General features: G+C 35.5%; 1 protein-coding gene across 6 annotated transcripts in view; it reads right to left on the bottom strand.

The window, feature by feature from the left end:
- The window catches only part of LOC106870917 (neuropeptide Y receptor type 2), a 768756-nt gene that overhangs the window by 225030 nt on the left and 523631 nt on the right, over positions 1–20095 (bottom strand). For 2 of the 6 annotated variants that reach the window (XM_014917152.3, XM_089339796.1), the window contains exon 1: positions 9379–10675. The exons of the other annotated variants lie outside the window; for them this stretch is intronic. The gene's annotated coding sequence lies outside the window, so the exon portion shown is untranslated. Of the gene's footprint in view, positions 1–9378; positions 10676–20095 lie in introns of those variants that run through there. 6 annotated transcript variants of the gene reach the window in all.

Here is a 20095-nt window from a genome sequence, read left to right as displayed (position 1 = left end):
GGTGTTGGGGGTGTTTATGTCCCCTTTACTTGCATGGCAAAAGACTGACTGAATAAGCGCCAGGTTTTTAAAAGTCCTGGGACTGATTAATTCAACTAAAAATTCTTCAAAGCGGAGCCCCAAAATGGGTGCAGCCTCATTACTATAAACACAAGATATATATATATATATAGTGAAGTATATTGCCACTTAAATGTGGCTGACCCCTAGGGGTGGATGTTACTGTTGCTTTTAGCCCCAGGAGGACATATATATATATATATATATATATAAATTATAATTTTGAGGTATCTAAGAGATGCCACCACGCTGGAAATACCAGTCAAAGTAAGATTGGTATGTAAATATCGATCTTATCCTTATATATATATATATAGTTATGTATATATATATATATATATATATATATATATATATATGTGTGTGTGTGTGTGTGTGTGTGTGTGTGTGTGTGTGTGTGTGTGTGTGTGTGTGTGTATGTGTGTGTATGTATGTATGTATATATGTATGTATGTATATATGTATGTATGTATGTATGTATATATATATATGTGTGTGTGTATGAGTGTGTGTGTGTGAGTGTGTGTGTGTGTGTGTGGAGGAGCAATGGCTCAGTGGGTAGGGCAGCGGACTCGCGATCGTACAATCTCGTTTTCGATTCCCAGACCGGGCGTTGTGAGTGTTTATTGAGCGAAAACACTTAATGCTCCACGAGGTTCCGGTAGAGGGTAGTGGCAAAACCCTGCTCTACTCTTTCACCACAACTTTCTCTCATTCTTTCCTCCTGTTTCTCCGTCGTACCTGTATATCAATGGGGCCAGTCTTTTCACACTCGTTAAGGGTACACGCGTCTGTGGAGTGCTCAGCCACTTACTTGCACGTTAATTTCGCGAGCAAGCTGTTCCGTTGATCGGATCAACTGGAACCCTCATCGTCGTAACTGACGAAGTGCCAGATTTTAATTAGGCGTTGCTATGCTGTAAGAAACTAGGTTCCTAAATATACGATCCAGTCTCACTGAATGGAACCTTGGGCAAGTGTCTCCTACTATAGTCTCAGACCGACCAAAGCCTTGTTGGACGGAAACTAAAAGGAGCCTGTCATATATATATATATATATATGTATATAAATATTTAAGTAAATTAGGGGCCCGAAATACCAGCTTCCTAGTTTATGCAAAGATAAGGCGTATTTTTATTATATTCGTTGCATTCACCGTGCGTGCTTCTTAATAGTGAGAAGTTTGTGGCTTTGGAGTGTTGACTCCAGCTTTTAGCAAGCTGGTATTCCCGTACCCTAAGTTATTTATATAGTTTGCCTATTTAGGTTAATATTGTGGGCCACTTTATATATATATATATATATATATATATATATATATATATATATATATATATATATATATATATATATATATATATATATATATATATATATATATATAATTATGTGTATTTCTTCTATCTTAATGAATAAAAATTCTTCTGATAGAATAAATGGGTTAATAGAAACCAATGTAGCAAAGAACACAAAATAACTGTGGTTATATATATATATATATATATATATATATATATATATATATAATGTAGTATTTATTAAGCATTAGACCTATTTAGCTGCCTGGATCTATATAAATTGTAAACAACAATGTTTTTATACAAAATGTATGGATACTATGTGTCTGAAGAACTTCCAACGTGTCTATTTTTCTTTTTATTATTCCTGTACAAGAAAAGATAAAACTTTTGGTATTTATTTTCAGCAATGATGTTAAACTTGTGTAACAATAAAGGAAATGTCTCCATCCATTTTAATATGTGGACATGTAAGTGTTCATGTTTGTATGTGTGTGTGTTTACGCCCCCACCCACACGCATGTATATATATGCATGAATATATTACATATATACATATAGATATATGTATATGTATGGATACATAACACACACGCGCGTGCACACACGTACACACACATATGAGTCCTTGCTTATGTAGATCCCCTCACGCACATATATAGAACGACAGTAAGTGTGAGATATTTCTTTTCATTCTATTATTTTTCACTGAACTACAAAAGTAAAATATTGATTGATATTCATTTCTTATGATGGAAGACGGTTAACCTGATAACGTCATGGACAAATTCCTTCCTTCTTTCTCTTTATTTCCGAATAATCTTTGCGAACAGGATTGTTTCCAACTAGGCTTCATACAATGACCTTTCGGTTTGTCTTCATACACCCAGTTTCCGAACAGCTGCAATCTCGTTTGCATGTTCCTGATATATATTTAGGTTGGTGGCATCAATAAAGCAACCAACGCAGTTTTCGAAGCATCTTCTTTTCGAAATACATATATACACTCTCAGTTACTGCAACTTAGCCGCTGCGCACCCCGTTTCTATTATACTTATTTGTAGCCGTAATGCTGAGACAAGACCGGAAAGGAAACAGGAGCATTTATTGAACAACATTTACTGGTCGGCCGGTAAATGCTTTGTAACAAGTAATATGCTTTCAAGAAGCTGTCCTATTCATTGAAGATAATCAATGTATTCTACTATTGTTCATGTTTTCGTATTTGGAAGCATTGCAGCAAGTTGCTACAAAGAAGTTGTCTAACTCTTTTCATTCTATGATCAAGTACCTTACTATAATCCTTTAACAATCGATCTACATATGTTTAGATGAGGGTTTTTCGGTTGCGCCCTCAACTGAACTAATTAAAAAAATCAGCCTGCAAGTAGTCATTCCACAGATACATTTACTATTAAAGTAAATGTTTCCTGTAATCAGTAAGACATATTGAGACAAGTCTAGAACATCTAATTGTAGATACAATCTATCCCTTGGCCTTCCACAATGTTTTCGAGTCCGTCATGTTACTCCCAAAAGTGGGTTAGACATTACTTTATGGTAAAAGAACTGGCACAAGATTCCAGGAGTCAGAATCAAACCCGAAACCTGGGGATTGGAAAGAGACTTTCTAAATCTGCTCATGTTACTTAAGTAGTCGATTAAATGAATTTACAACAAAAGATGAGATGTTTATCTTAATAATTTCTTGTTTAATCATATTTTATTATAGAACGTAGGATAATATTTTGTAAATAATATTAATGCTAATATTCATGTATTGACTTTCACAATTATCTTCAATGTTACATTGAGACGGAGATCGAGAAATTTCGTAGTTGCTTTCTACAGCGACTCTGTTCGTATTGTTTAATACAACAATGACATATCATGATATAATTCAACCATTTCTTCAGTACACCCACTCACTCTCTCTGACACCATAATACAGTTAAATATGGCGACGTCCATCACATTGTTAACATACAATTGTACGTATGCTTATTTTCGATGTATATATACAAAGAAACCCTATAATGCACACGCGCGCACGCACATAGTCGGGCTGGTGTACTAAGTATATTTATTATATATGAATGTGTATGTGTGTGTATATATATGTGTGTGTGTGTATGTATGTATGTGTATATATATATGCATATATAAACATATATACATATATATATATATATATATATATATATATATATATATATATATATATATATATATATATATATATATATATATATATATATATATATATATATATATACATATATATACATATATATATATACATATATATACCTATATGTATATTTATTTACACATACGTGTATATAGTTAAACAGAAATATGTATGTGTGTGTGAGTATGTTTATGTGTGTAAGGGCGAGGAACGGCAGGCAATGAACCAGTGCTTGGCCTGCTGGAATGGTAGAACCAAACACTCTATTTTACCTAAATATCAATAGAAACCAATTACATAAATCAGAAATTTTGTCCATAGACTCAAATTCAAGATGTTGCCTTCAAATTTGAGTAGATCAATCAAATAATTTCCATTAAAATCCTTCGGTCAATTTAATCGAATCCCGCATTATGAATTGTCTCGTGACAAATAATAGATTGTATGACCACTAATAAAGACTTTCTGATTTTCAAGGAAATGTATGAGGTTGAAGATTTTGTCGTGTTGGAGTTGTGTAACTGTAGTGGATCGAGCGTCAAACAAAATGCGAAACTCCAGTTAGCGACTTGAAAGGAGGTATTAAGTGGCTTCTTCATCTGCTAGGAATAGTAATCAAATACTTACCAAAACCCATTATATTCTTTCTAAAAATTGAGATCAATTTCGATAACATAATAATAGATAAGGCTTTTCTAAGAAAATGTTAACAAAAAGTGGAATAGTTTTGATCACACGCCAGTCCGATTGAGTTCAACCTCGGATTAAAAAGCATAATGAACAAATAAACTTTTAAAATAACAACAGCTGTACTATCATTATTATTACTAGCAAATCTGCCCATTACGATGGAAGCATAACATGAGGGAGGGAAGTCAAAACAGCAGTATGTATTGGGAAAGGTGTAAATGAACTTGATAGATTACTGGGTGTTGTCTTAGAGAAATCACATTATTGTTGGTGATTCGGCATTCTATTGACATGTGTTTGTGAGTAAGTTACATGTGATGACGATTCACTCCTGAACTGAAATAGGCTCCCAGCCTGTTTATCATGAATGGTTATGTGGACCGTTCCTAACGAAAGCCAGCGCTTCCTTCGACCACTACATAAAAAGTATTAAGAAAAAAAAATCTCATTTAGATATACTTTAGTTTTAGTTGTTTACATTATTTTACGCTTGTTTATACTCTTATACTTTCTAACTTCACAAATTTCTTTATTTAAATTATGAATCATTATGAATCAAATTCCTTTCATTAATATCAATGATTACAATACTTCTTTGTAGACGATATTTTCCGTTTGTTCGACACTAATTCTCAAATTACTGGAGTCCGTTGCTCTACTCATAGTGACGTATAACTGGCCGTGTGTAAACATTGGTGTGGATAAAAATACACTTACATGATCTAAAGTCTGGCCCTGTGCGTTCTCTGCTGTGAATGCGTGAGCGGAATCTTTAGTGTTGCAAAAAAATCAAACTACCTCTCACTGTTCTCTGCGAATAATGTCTGGATGTTCTGGTATCATGGATTATTTTGATTGACAAAACTGAGATGTAAACAACAGCCGCTTCGATTGGCCGTCTCGAATCATGTTCGAAACTGACACTTCAATAACCACTAAATAATAACACACACTATATACTAGGATACACTTTTTCAATTTTAGTTTCGTTTTTAAGCGTCTTCGTGACCCTTTCGTATCTATGACGGGACCATGAACTACACGTTGAAAATCCAGAATTATTTGTGGTCGGTGAATTTTTAATAAAAATGCGAAGGTAGTTTATCAATACAAAAATCGATATCCAAGAAATAATCATACTTTTTGATTTTTTAATGTAAAAACCTTCCTGATGATTGTCTTTGTAATCCTGAAAAATATCGTAACCATTGGTCTCGCAGTTTGGCTGTGAATAAGGAACAGAGAAAGAGACGGACAGACGGACAGACAGATGGATATAACGCCCAGTATAGTAAGATAGCAAATCTGCCCATCTACGATGGGAAATAAGGGGATAGTATCGCAAATCTAAATACTCTAAATTTACGAATTATACTGGGGGTGGGATCCAGAGTTCATCCGTATCGCCAGAATTTTAACAAAAAAAAAGTGAAAAATCTATAAATACAAAACTCAATATCCACTAAATAATCATAGTTTTTCACGTTTTCTGTTTTTTCGCTAAAAACCTTCCTGATTGCCTTCTTCGTAATTCCAAAAAACATCGTGTCCATTGGTCCAGCCGTTTAACTGTGAAGAGGTAACAGACAGATAGACAGACAGACGGACATATCACCCATTATAATAAGACTGTAATTATTAGGCGGCGAGCTGGCAGAATCGTTAGCACGTCGGGCAAAATGCTTGACGACATTTCGTCTGCGTTTACATTCTGAGTTCAAATTCCACCGAGGTCGACTTTGCTATTTCTCCTTTCAAAGTCAATAAATTAAGTAATCAACTGCCACCCACCCACCTCAACATTTCAGGCCTTATGCCTATAGTAGAAAGGATAATTATTATTATTATTATTATTATTATTATTATTATTACTATTATGAAAGAACAAGATACCAAGTGTGAATGTCCCAAACATCAGTGACATATATATGAGTGGGCAAACGAAAGAAAGTGGCGCTCAACATGTTGGATGAGTTACGCATGTAACTATGTGCAGAAGTGTTACATAGAAAACTAAAAGGAAATCGGTTCTAGTAAACGTGTGATTCTTATATTGTTGATCCTGACGAAACTGATGACAAATATCAGAAGGTGAGATTGGAACTCGAACATAGTCGGGGAAAAGTAAAAGCACTTGCGCATTAAGTCCGGCATAAAACTGTTTTGCAAACATTAATGAAAAATAATGACAAAATATAAAAAACCTATACCTAAACAACATGAAAAGAGTCAACCAGTCAGCAGAATTGAATGAGCCTCAACATGCTCTTGTCATCTTATCTCTGCTGGGTTTAGAACTGCTTTATCATGCTGGACAATTATGGGTTAAACAAAAGTCTTATGTGGTTAAATAAGACTTAGAAGTTAGTGTATGGCGGAACGGAAATAGCCAAGGTAATACTACAAGACATCCCCTCTCTCACACACATATATATATATATATATATATATATATATATATATATATATATATATAAACCATGAGCTTCTTTCAGTTCCTGTCTACCAAATTCACTCAAGGCTCAATTATAAGACACTGGACCAAGGTTCCATACAGTAAAGACTGAACCAGGAACAATGTGGCTGGGAAGCAAGCTTCTTATTTCTTTATTGCCCACAAGGGGCTAAACAGAGAGGGGACAAACAAGGACAGACAAACGGATTAAGTCGATTATATCGACCCAGTGCGTAACTGGTACTTATTTAATCGACCCTGAAAGGATGAAAGGCTAAGTCGACCTCGGCGGAATTTGAACTCAGAACGTAACGGCAGACGAAATACTGCTAAGCATTTCGCCCGGCGTGCTAACGTTTCTGCCAGCTCGCCGCAAGCTTCTTACCACACAGCCAAGCCTGCGTTTAATTTTTCATAAAAAAATTGTTTTGGAAAATAAGATTAGACAGCTGGGGATTCAATGTCTTTGACTATAATTTAGTCTATCAGGCTCAGGCTGGTTTTATATAATAACAGCAACAGCGACAAGATTTACGTTGGTAAATACTTTGTACGGAAAGGATCGGTACACTTCGTTATCGATCCGGAAAGATGAAAATGAAAGTTCACCATGGCTAGACTAATAATGTGAAAAATCGGAAGCAATAACTCAAAGAATTCTTCCGACGCTCTATTGATTCTGTTATTCAACTTCTTTTATTAGTAACAGTTGTCAAGATGTTGGGCAGAATACTGCGGCCAAATGCACGCGCAAATGCTACTACTACTACTACTACTACTACTACTACTACTACTACTACTACTCGTAATAAGAATAAGAATAGTAGTAATAATCTTTTCTACTGTAGGCACAGGGCCTGAAATTTTGGTGGGGAGGTAAATCGATTACGTCGACCGCAGTATTTCACTGGTACTTAATTTATCGACCCCGGCGGAATTTGAACTCAGAACATAGCAACAGAGGAAATACCATTAAGCATTTCGCCCGGCGTGTTAACGATTTTGTCAGCTCGCCGCCGTAATAATACTACTAATAATAATAATAATAATAATAATAATAATAATAATAATAATAATAATAATAATAATTCTTTCTACTTAAGGCACAAGGCCTGAAATTTTGGGGGAGATGAACACTCGATTATATCGACACCAGTGTTTCACTGATACTTAACTGATCGACCCGGAAATGAAGAAAGAAAAAGTTGACCCTGGCACTATTAGAACACAGAACGCGAAGCGGTGAGAAATACCGCGAAACATTTTATCCGGTATTCTAACAAATCTGCAATCTCGATGCCTTAACAACAACAAAAATACTTCTCCCTAATTTTGGCACAAGGCTACCAAATTTTATAAAGTGGAAGTCCATAATATCGAACCTTCTGCTCAAGATGTAGCTTATATTATCGATCTCGAGAACGCTGCCTTCAGTGTCATACGAACTCGCAAAGTTTAGGCAGCGCTAAAAAAATTTCTTGCACGTGCTAACCGTTCTGCCATTTCACCACCTTAATTACAGCAACAAAAAAAATAACAACAACAACAACAACAATAATAATCATTTTACTGTAGGCAGTTTTAGGGGATGTTGCTGATCGATTACATCGATCTCAGTGTTCAGTTGGTATTTATTTTATTCACCCCGAAATTTTGAAAAGCAAAGTTGACTTCGGCGGGATTTGAACTGAGAACGTAACGGCAGACGAAATACCGATAATTATAATTTCTGTTGTTTGCTACAAAGATGACCAATTGGTGTGTGTTACTGTGTGCGTGGGTAGGGGTCAATAGCAATACACATAGGCCTTCCAATACGTGAAATCCATGGTCCGATGTGGACCCGTGATTATGAGGAGGAACGATGCTTTAAAAAAATATAACAAATAATAAACAGTAGCGATTTTTTAACATAAACACACGTCCATCGTATAATCAATTATATTCGACTAAATTGGTACCAAGTATATAACTGGTACTTATTTTTGTTGAATGATGATGTGGCAGAATTTGAAATCAGAACGATTAAATTAAATAGAATTACGATAAAATAAACACATGCAATGTATTCCATTTTGGACCACCACGTCGATTATTATTGGCGAGAGAGAGAGAGAGAGAGAGAGAGAGAGAGAGAGAGAGAGAGAGAGTGACAGCTATAGAAACAGCGCGACACAGACAGATATAGAGAGAGGTGTACAGAGTGTGAGAGAAGGGAGAGAAGGAGAGAAAGAGAGGGAATGAGACGCGCTAATATCAGCTACTTCCACACCGAAACTGACATCAAGAACAACCACAACAACAAACACGAAAACAACAAGAATCATAACAACGACTACAATAGCAACAACAGCAACAACTGCAGCAGCAATAATATGAACAGCGACAACAATACGCGCCTCCGACGATTGAACCTCAACATGGCCACTCAGCCTTCTAGAAACAACAACCAAATACCTTACATATTATATCTTATATACTGTTAACAGCTTAAATAAGGGAAACATGTATTAAAGGATAATTTTGTAAATAACCCTGAATCATATTTCATTAAATTAGGGCGTGGTAAAGGATCAAAGTTGGGACCAAACTCCAGCAACAATATACAAGAAATAATATTAAATATCCCTTTGTTATTACTGTAAAATGAAATAAATGTAAGATATTTATAATCGTGACTTACCCATGGAATATCCCTGGTATTAAAATATGGTAATAAACTCGGATATTAAAACAGTTGTATGGATGTTTTGTATCGTGTGTGAGATAATAGTTGTGTGGAATCTTCGAATAACTTCGCGCGTCGTAAGAAAACTTTTAAAGACAGACATGTGAGTAGAGCAGGGTGCGTGTGTGCGACGGTAGAGATGTGAGTGTTTGTCTGTGTTCGCGAGATGTACATCTGTGTGTAGGTATGCATATGTATGTATGTATGTATGTATGTATGTATGTATGTATGTGTGTATGTACGTATGCGTGTGTGTATTTATACTAGCGATCACACAACTGTGTTTATACGTGATAGTTTGTATGTGGGTGTATACGAATGTGTGAATGAATATATATGCATGTGTATATTTAAGTGTGTACGTATGTATGTGTGTATTAGTGTATTTATACTTAAATGCACCTGTGCTTAGACGTGTTTGTATGTACGTTTGTGTATGTGTGTGAATACATCTATATATCAATATATATATATATATATGTATATATATATATATATAGATGTACGCGCGCGTATATTGTATGTGTTTGAGTATATTTGTGTAAAACAGGAAGTATATATGTGTGTATGTATTTATAACCAACAGTGTTTATACTAGTGTGTATGTGATTGTGTGTATGTGTGTGCGTGTATCTGTGTGTCTGTATGTGTGCCCGCTTCCGTCTATGAGTGTGTTTGTGTGTGCGTGGTTTTGTGTAAATCCCAGGCGTTCACCGACTTCCTTGATTTATCTCCATATATACATATGTGCGTTTGTGTGTCTAATTATATAAGTGTAGATGTAATTGTACTTATCTTTCCATCTTATCTGTGTATGCATCTACAAAAAAACGTGTACGTATGTCATATGTCAGTATGTGATTGTGTTTATGTATGTATCTAGCTGTGTGATTTTGACTGCGTGAGAGAGTTTGCTAGTCAGTATCAAAGCGAAGAGGTTTGTGTATGTACGTATGTCAGAGTGTGTTTGTGAGTGTGTATAAGAGCTTATCTGTGTGTATGACAGCTTATCTGTGTATACGTGTGAGTATGTGTATGTACAAGTGGATGACTGGCTTTGAATGTGCGCATCTTTTACGTGATCCTTTATACGCCTGTGTGTGTGTGTGTGTGTGTGTGTGTGTGTGTGTGTGTGTGTGTGTGTGTGTGTGTGTGTGGTGTGTGAACTTGTATGTATACAAAGTGTATGCTGTGCGCTAGGGTTTGTATATTGCTCTGTGTGTTTGCGTGTGTGTGAAGATGTGTGCATGTGTACGTGTGATCGTATGTCTAGTTGTTTAAATGTGTATATATGGTTGTATACGTAAATGCGAGTGTATATGTTTCCGTGTAATTGCGTATGGGGTGGCTGGTATACGTATATTTGCATGTGTGCGTGTACATGTATGTGTCTCTCTCTCTCTCTCTCTCTCTCTCTCTCTCTCTATATATATATATATATATATATATATATATATATATATATATATATATGTATGTATATCTATTATGTATATATATATATATATATATATATATATGTATATGTATACATATATATGTATATATATGCATATATTTATTCATATATATATATATATATATATATATATATATATATATACACATAATATATATATATATGTATATGTATACATTATATGTATATATATGCATATATTTATTCATATATATATATATATATATATATATATATATACACATAATATATATATATATATATATATATATATATACACATAATATATATATATATATATATATATATATATATATATGTATATGTATACATATATATATATATATATGCATATATATATATATATATATATATATATATATATATATATATATATATATATGATGTGTGTGTATACACACACATGTATATATATCTATATGTGTATATGTGTATATACATATATGATCGTGTATATCATTCGTTTTATTTATGTGTACAATACACGGGTGTGTAGGTGCGCGTGCGTGTGCGTGCATGTACGTTTGTTTAAACGGTATGAGAGGGATTGCAGTTGAAAGGGCTGTCTCTTGTATGTATATATGTAAACGTCGATATAAATTAAGGAGTATGTGTTAATGTATATGTATGAGTGATTATGAGTTTGTGTATGTCTGTGTGAGTCTGCGCGCGCGTTTAGTACTGATTGTCACACTCCCCACTGCCTTCTCTCATCTATTCCCCTCCCTCGTTCGAGGTGATACCCCGCCCACTTTGCATCCAGTTACATTCTAACAACGGAGACATATGAAACTCATACAAGGCACGGTACAATAGGTGTGCAAGTACATGCGTGAGCGCGTGTGTGTGTGCGTGTGTATGTATGTGTGCACCTTCACCGGTGCCAGCAGAACGGTGTGCACTCTCCACGATGCAAGTGCATCTGTTCTCAACGAGCAGCAAGTATCTCCGGCATGACATGAACGAACGAGAAAACCCTTTCAACTAATGGAAAAGATGTGAAGAAGGATAGAAGTGCACGAACGAATATCACTGTGTGAGTGTGTGTATGAGTGTAGGAATAGATGTGTGAGAATATGTATGTTTGTATGTGTTTGTATCTGTGTATGTATCTGTGTGTGTATTCTGTTGTTCTTTTATATTTTTAAGTGTTTCAGCTTCCAAGTTGCGGTCATGCCGGGGCACCACCTTTGACTGTGTTATGCACCATTATTTGAAACCTCCTATGATATGTGGCATCCGGTGAATGAGGGATGCTGCTGCCCTCATCTGTGTTACTTAACGAGGTTGGTTCATCTGAAACTTTTGACCGGAGGAGGTCCAGTTTTGTTTCAAAGACACCTACAACCACACCATGCAGGTCTCTCAGGCGTTTTGGAAGGATATTGAAGAGTTGCGGGCCCTTGAAGCCCAAGTTGTTGCAGTATCCGGTCCTTTATTTTGATGGAGATGCTGAGATCTTTGGCACAATGCAGTGGCACGCCATTCTGCTGTTTGCGTAACTTACAATGCGCAAGTTTGGGGCAAGACTTCCACTATTTTCCATATGTATATCACTGCATATCTTTTCCGCTTTCTTTCTAAAGAAAAGCGTTTTAACTCTTTCAGTTCACGGAAGCTGGTATGTTGGATTCCATCGAGTTCCGCCGTTAATATTATAATATGTGGTGACTATAGTTGGACCAGTATATATATATATATATATATATATATATATATATATATATCCTTGTACGTATGCATATAAATGTATTTATACGTGTATGTAAGCACCATTACTGCGTTTGTACTGTATTTCATCAACTCCCAGCAAGGGGAAAGCAAAGGTGACCTCCCGCTTATTCAAGCTCATTTGCTTGTATCTTGGTCATAAGAAATGGAATTTGGATGAAATGGGCTATTTTATGATATCAATTTGAAAACTGGGACAATCGTAGGCAAATTTGAGAACAGAACCTAAAGATTTTGATGAAATACTGCAAGAAATTTTGTCGAGCGTTCTACTGCTCTGTAATTCGCTGTTCTAAAAATAACTTTCCCGTTCATCTTAAAACAAAATGTCACTTGGCTGCCGTGAAAGATTTAAACCTGGGCTGCAACACCTGCTTCCATTGCTGCGTAAAATTCCGAGAAGGAAGAATAGGAGAATCACCTTGGAAACTGTAGCAAATGCAGCTTCAGCAACAACAAGAACAAGATCGTAATTGTTTTGAATTGAAAATCTCTACATTACATGTCAGATTTCATACAGAATTGATAAGAAAGCAAAGGAAGCGAATCACATTTGGAACAGAAACCGAACAAGCCTTACGCTTGAAGTACTGTAAAAGACATATGCAGGGGAATACACAACCGGAACCCAAAGATTTACGAAAGTATAGAGCTTGCAGAACGAAGCACTTGTAGGTTGCTTCAATATGTCGAGAAAAAAAAGAAAAACAGAAGAACTCTCACAAAATAAGCCTCAGCTTACACCCCAGGTTCACAAACCTGCACTCAGTTGTGCAATGAATGCAGGAAATAATAATATAAGTTGTTGTGGCACAATGAGATAGCGAAAGTGCCACATTGGAAACTGTGTAAAAAGAGGGGTTTAGAGAGAGGCAACACGTTGTATGAGCACAGGATACTGAGAGTGGCAGAGACGGGGACCTGCAAAGTTCAATGGGAATTCAAAATCGAAACAGACCAGGTGCTTCATTACAACAAACCAGACCAAATGGTGGTGTACCATGTGATGAACATCTGCTCTATAACTGATGTTGCGTGCCCCTTTGACCCACGAATGATCGAGAAGGCAAGAAAATAGACATATACAATTCTCTTAAAAACTAGATTGTTCGATTGCGGAAAATGAAGATTTTGCAGTTACTGTCAATTATTGTCAGGCCTTTGGGAACAGTATCGGACGGTATCAAAAGGAATATAAAGGAAATGGGAGTCGAGTGCGCAGTAGAGTTGTTACTCCAAAGTTGCCTCCCTGGTTTGACCAGAATAATCAGGAAAGTATTAAATAGTTGAAAAGAAATGATAGCATGGTACCGTTGGGCGCTGGAAACAAATCTACAACACATGCAAGATTCCAAGAGTTCCAACGAAACCTGGGTTGATCTAATAATAAAAATAATAATAATAATAATAATAATAATAATAATAATAATAATAATAATAAAGGGTGAGAGCAATACTGAAGACAGAGCTGAACGCGAGAAACAGGATCGAAGCGATCAATGCTCTAGCCATACCAGTCGTGACTTACAGTTTCAACATCGTTAACTGGTCAATTACTGAAATATGTAATGTTGACAGAAAAATACGAAAACTGTTGACAATGCATAGAATGCACCACCCTAAGGCAGATATAGAACGTCTTTATCTGCCAAGAAAAGAGGGAGGTCGAGGACTACTACAGCTGGCATTATCAATGAAGGTAGCCACAATTGGCCTAGACACCTATATGAAAAACTCTGAGGACTGGATGCTAAAACTTGTCTTAAAATATGAAAGCAAGAAAGCATCTTACTCAGTAACAAAACAGGCAAAGGAATATCTAAGTGAATTCCAATTGCAACAAATTCAAGAATTAGACGAACTAGAAACACCTACAGAAAAAGCTAAGCGCTTGAAAACCCGTGCTAAAATTGCTGCCTTAGCTATTATGACTGAAAAATGGCATGGAAAACCTCTCAATGGCAAATACCCAAAGAGAGCGAATAATGCAGATATTGACAAAGCCCTTACCCACCAATGGTTAATGGCCTCTGGATTGAAATCAGAAACAGAGGGGTTTATCATAGCAGCCCAAGATCAATGCCTACCTACAAAGAACTACCAGGCCAACATATTAAAGAACGGCAGCTCCCCATTATGTCGTATATGCCAACAACAAAATGAGACCATCGATCATGTTGTCTCCATGTGCAGTCTGCTTGCGCCTACAGAGTATCTCAACAGGCATGATAGAGCTGCACAATATATTCACTGGGTAATATGCAAAAACCTGGACTTGCCCCATGATAAAAACTGGTGGGAACACAAACCACCCCCAGTACATTGCACTCCTCTGGAACTTCACCATTCAAACTGACAGAAAGATAGACGCAAATAGGCCAGACATCATACTGAAAGACTTCAGACAAAAATCATGCCTCCTCATTGATATGACTGTCCCAATTGATATAAACGTATCTGTCAAGACCTACCAAAAACTGAGCAAATATAAAGATCTTGAAATAGAAATTAGCAAAATGTGGAATCTGAAGACGAAAACAATACCTATTGTCATAGGTGCCCTGGGAATGACAGCGAAACGGGCTGATTACTACCTAGCTCAGATACCAGGAAACCCCAAAATGGCTGAAGTCCAAAAGATAGTGCTCATGGGAACTGCCCATATCCTACGTAAAATACTGTCTATGTGATCTCAAATTTTAAAGCAAACATAATTTTCTTATGGTTTCTTAAACATTCACTTGAACAAAACTGTACAAATCCAAATATATGGTACCCTAGGCATAACACCTACATGAACTTCTAACTTGTTGTCTCTTGAGGTCTCTGGGTGAGACTTGGATCCAACTTGTACAAATGCAAAACAAAAGTCAAACATAAAATAATAATAATAATAATAATAATAATAATGATAATAATAATAATAATGATAATAATAATAATAATAATAATAATAAAAACAGCACTAATAACAATAATAATAATAATAATAATAATAATAATAATAATAATAATAATAATAATAATAATAATAATAATAATAATAATATCAATAATAATACCGGTATTATTCAACCCAAGAATAACAATAGGGATGTACGTACTGTAAACTTGTTACACAAAAGTACGAAAAACTACACGTGCAAAACAATTTGACAACAGAAATGAACGGACCGGCACCCTACGAAAATGATGACCGTCAAAATAAAGGGCCGGACGTTGTTCCTCATGTCCCGCAAATAAAACCAAAAAGGCATAAATGGACACGTGAGGAATATATTTCAATCCTACATGCTTATTTTACATCAGTGCTCTACCCAAAGAACAATATATACATATAAAATATGTAAGACAAATAACCTAAATAAAGACCTGGATACAGCAATGAACCCTAATAAACTAGCTAATATACGAAGATATATTCTCAAAGCAAAAAAATTATCAGAAATAGAAATAGAGCAATTAAAAGGAAAAATGCATTAAAAAAAATGTAGATAGTAGCCATACAACAATGCCAGGTAATATAAACACTGAGATAATAAAACACGAAGGCAAATGTAACATTTCCACCAAAAACGAAGTAAACAAAAAACAACAAACCCAGACCGTAGGGATGTATAATAATGTACAAAAACCATCAATTCAGAACACCACAGACAAACATGTGAATGAAAAGGAAGGCAAAACAAATCTAAAACCTGGGAATAACGAAGGGAAACCTAATGATTATACTATAAAAATGAGAATAATAAAAAAACTGAAAACCACAGATCTTAGAATGGACCACAGATTATATCTCCCAAAAATCAAAATAGACAATAAAACAACATCAATAATAAATAGCATAAACCTGGCCGTCACGGAACTAACAGCCTCAGAAACAACTGGCAATAGCACTGAGCTAAATGACATAATATATGGGGCTGCCACTGCAGCCACAAAAGAAGCAGGATACTCCCTCAAACCCAAACAAACAGGAGTTCCACTACCCAAACAAACCCTGTGGATAAATAATATCCAAAACAAAATTTTAAAATAGAGAAAAGATCTGTTTGATTCTTAACGAAATTAGTAGACAATCAACACTACTAAGTAACAAGAAGAAAACAAAAATACTGTGCAATACAACATTACAGAAAAAGGTTTACCTCAGGTAAAAGAAAAGCTAAAGCAAGATATCCTCGCCAAAGCACAAAGGATCCACCGGTATGAGAAACGCCAACGTTTCTTTGAACAAAACAAACAGTTCAACTCCATCCCCCAAAAATTCTACCAAGAACTTGGCAAAAATAAAATATACATTACTGCAGCAGCAACAGCAGAAGAAGTGGAAGAATTTTGGAAAGAAATATGGTCGGTGAAGCAACAACCTCAGAAAAGGACCACCAAAACAACGAACGTAGCACCTGAGCAACTCTAGACCCCATTAACAACTGAAGAGGTCACCCAGGCACTGCAGAGACTAAGCATCTGGAAGGCACGTGGGCACGACAAGATCCCCAACTTCTGGTTAAAATACCTGACAGGAATACACAATAAGCTGGCTGAAAACTTTAACAACATACTAGTAGAACCAGAGACAATGCCTGAATGGCTCACGAAAGGGAAAACTATCCTAATTCCCAAATCCATGGAAACATCAAAACCACAAAACTACAGACCTATAACCTGTCTCCCTACATTCTACAAAGCCTTTATTGCAATAATATCGCAGAGATTGGGTAAGCACCTGGAAGATAACCACCTGTTTCCAGAAGAGCATAAGGGATGCTGCAAAGGCTCATACGGCTGTGAAGATCATTTAATGATCAATAAAGCCATAACTGAAGACAGCCTCAGAATGAAGAAAGGCCTCAGTGTGGCCTGTATCGACTACCAAATGGCTTTTGATAGTGTTCCCGACACGTAGATCCTCGAAACACTAGCCATAAACAAGGTAGCACCAATAATTATAAAATACATAAAACACTCTATGAATAAATGGCAGACAGTGCTACAGCTCCAAACAAAAGAGGGACTCGTGAAACTATAGACGAATTAGATCACTACTAAAACAGAGCTCAATGCTAATAACAAAATAATAGGTATTAACACTTCAGCCGTCCCAGTTATAACTTACAGCTACAATGTCCTTAACTGGACACTAAATAAACTAACGAAAATAGACAAGAAAACAACAAAAATAATGACAGGATCTAGGATGCGCCACAGAATCTGACATAGAAAGGCTATATATACAATGTACAGAAGGTGGTAGAGGCCTTATACAGCTGGAAAATTATTATAAATTAACCCCCATAGGATTACAAATGTACGTTGATATACAAATTTTACGGCAAAACAATCAGCACCTTTTATATATGGATATACTTGTCAGAGATCATGGAGGAAAAATGCTTTGTCATTGATGTATCAATACCAGCAGATGACAACATATCTCTAAGAGAAATGGAGAAACTTTCAAAATACAAAGACCTAGAAATAGAGATAACTCCAATGTGGAATCTAAAAACAGAAACAATTCCTGTCATAGTAGGCGCCTTAGGTATGATAAAAAAAATATTCAGACAAATACATAACAAAAACACCAGGACTTACAAATATATATAACATACAGAAAATTGCACTACTGGGCACTGCACATATCCTATGTAAAACACTTTCAATACAGTAACCATAAGAGCATCACAGCAAACTACAGCACATACCCAAGGAACACAGAGCTGCGCTCGGTAGTGAAGTGAAAGCACGCTATAAAAATAAAACTACTGAATAATAATGATAATAATAATAATAATAATAATAATGAGAAGAAGAAGAAGAAGAAGAAGAAGAAGAAGAAGGAGGAGGAGGAGGAGGAGGAGGAGGAGGAGGAGGAGGGGAAGAAGAAGAAGAAGAAGGAGGAGGAGAAGAAGAAGAAGAAGAAGAAGAAGAAGAAGAAGAAGAAGAAGAAGAAGAAGAATGATTTCAAATTTTGTCACATGGCCAGTAATTTTGGTGAAGAGAGGAAGTCGATTTCGTCGACATCAATTTTCAATTGGTATTGATTTTATTTTTATTTCAATTAGTATTTATTTATTTCATTGCTGCGGGAATCATAGGAAAAGGCGATCCCGGTGGCATTATAACTTACAATGTAAAACCGGAAGAAATGCCGCTAAGTTAGTTATTCTACACTACAAGTATTTTTATATGGATACTATCTAGAGCAACATAAGAATGGTGCTCGCTTCATCGACGAAGACGACGACGACGATGATAATGATGATGATGATGGTAGTTGTAGTGATGATGATGATGATGATGATGGTTATATCTTCAATTGTCAGGCAAAATATGAAAATACTCTGTACTTGTATAAACTGACAAAATACCTTCCAAGTATTTTTAATTAAGTTTTCTTAATTTCTTCCACCACATCTCTATGATGAACGAATGATGTATGCAAATTTGTGATTATTATGCAAAGTATTATGCTAATTACTTTCTAAAATAATCAGAATGATAATTAATAATGATGATTTCTGTTTTTGGCACAAGGCCACAAGCGCAACCCGTGTCGATATTTCACGAAGATGCTTTATCGATTCTTCAATATCCGAGTTAAAATCGCCCTTAAACAGAAGTAAATCGTAACGAATATGTCTCTTGAAAAGGATGATGGGAAACATAGCAGCAAATAATTATTAAAGAATATTCTAAAAGTAAGAATTTCAATATAAATTATCCTGTTAAATCTTAGATAGTTTCCTTGCGTGGCACATGCAGGGCAAGATTGAACAATGCTCTACAGATGAGAAGAAAAGAACAAAACTGCATCGTCTTAGAAGTTTATGATTCTTAGTTTTGACCGAAGGATTTTACATGGGTAACGTAGAGGTGCAGTCGATGTCGGAAAAATTAGTATGAGTATGTATACATTATAAATGTATATATACAGTAATCCCTCGCCATATCGCGATTCACCTACCGCAGTTTACTGTTTAAGCTTATGCCAATTCCTCCGGGGTGTTGTTTTGCATTTATGATAAAATAAATATATACAAATTATAGAAATAATTTTTTTTAATTACACTACAGTAGTGTTTCCACTTCGAAAATTTCACTTATCGTGGGGGTCTTGGAACGCAACACCAACGATAGTCGAGAGATCACTGTATGTATATGTATATATATATATATATATATAGAAGGCTAAACAATGCAAAATGAATTGTAAGATGAGGTAACGAAATATACGGTAAGTTACTCGGTCGTCTTTGTTTTCTTTTTATTGATGTTGCTGTTGTTCTTTTAACTGTCCAATATTTTAAGACCTAAAAATCCCTTCATCAGGGCTATGAACCTATTGGAGTACAGTATAAATCTCGTCCATCTTCAGATTTATCCTGTACTGTCCAGTAGAAGTATTATACATACTTTAAGGTTTGCGTTTGGGTATTCGTCGTGTGTGAATAAATA

The sequence above is a fragment of the Octopus bimaculoides genome, chromosome 22, assembly GCF_046866305.1.
Source record: "Octopus bimaculoides isolate indiv1 chromosome 22, ASM4686630v1, whole genome shotgun sequence".
NCBI classification, from domain to species: domain Eukaryota; kingdom Metazoa; phylum Mollusca; class Cephalopoda; order Octopoda; family Octopodidae; genus Octopus; species Octopus bimaculoides.
Note: the sequence above shows the minus strand (reverse complement) of the source record. Positions and strands in the feature narration are given on the sequence as shown.